Raw genomic sequence first — 1,182 nt, 5'->3', positions numbered from 1 at the left:
ACACACATAGAGAAAGCGATATATTTTTGAATCCACATCATTCCTACACCCTTTGTCATGGAAAGCTGATATGGTTTTACGCCTTAAAGAGATGTTTGTTCTTGTGCCTCCATATCCACTGCCATGGGAAGATGTTGAAGGAGTTCTTTGTGCATGTGATTCTGAGCTATGTTCAAAGAAACCCTTTGATTTTTTAGATTTGTATGGTTATTTCAAGTCACCTAGACCTAACCTCTGACAAAGGTACAATGATATAAAATACAAAATATTAAAGTGAGTTTTTCAAAGACTGGAAAAGTGGACAACTCAAGAGCCAATCCAAAGAGATAGAGTGAGAGAGAGATATCTTCTGATGATGTCGTTGGTGTTAAGGTCCCCTGAGTTTAATGGCCGAGGGTGGGGGGAGAAGGGGAGATGGGCACTGGCTCAATGTTGGAGTCCTCTGGAACCATTGGGGGGTTTGATTGTATGTTCCCAGGGGGGAATGTATGATCAAGGGATACTCCTAGCATCCAAGGTTGAAAGACAGAGACAGTGAATGGATCTTTGGTTTCTCCTTTGGGACTTGGAAGTAGTCTAATGGGTGGGAGGCACCCTACTTTAGATCTATTTGGAGATGATTCCTCGAACGCTGTAAGAACGTGTGCCTTGATGTATGGTTCAACACTTCTGAACTAGTCTCGATAATATCGATTGGTCTTCCAGAGGGGGAGTCTGAGGAGAACCCCAGAATCTCACCATTCTACTCCCAGGTGCACTTTGGGATTTTGCCTACCATTTGTTGCTTCGATTTGACAGATCAACATGAAAGTGTGAGGTGATCGTCCTAATCATCCCAAGGTGGGGCATTGAATTTGGGAGCTGAGATTTGTGTTGGAAAATCTTCCCGATTAAGAGGGCTAAGCATTTTTGGTCCTATTACTAGAAGAAAGTAGAGAGAGAGAGCCCCCTCGAGTCTTTATAGAGGTAGTGATAACATCCATTGATCTCATAGTAGAGTGCGCACCTAATAATGAGGTGCATCTTTGTCTCCGGCTCCTATAGGTGGCACACTTAGCAGAGTTTATTAGATCATGGTATGTGGTGGTTTGTCTATATCTAGAGTTAATGAGTGTTGGCTTAGGGCTATTCCAAAGGTATCTTGAGTGAGTGCATCCAATTTTTGTGCATATAATAGGGCTA

This window comes from Pinus tabuliformis, chromosome 4_2 (assembly GCF_031772625.1).
Source record: "Pinus tabuliformis cultivar Carrire ecotype Pingquan chromosome 4_2, CPIR1, whole genome shotgun sequence".
Classification (NCBI taxonomy): Eukaryota; Viridiplantae; Streptophyta; class Pinopsida; order Pinales; family Pinaceae; genus Pinus; species Pinus tabuliformis.
The sequence above is the reverse complement of the archived record's forward strand: the minus strand, read 5'-3'. Positions refer to the sequence as shown.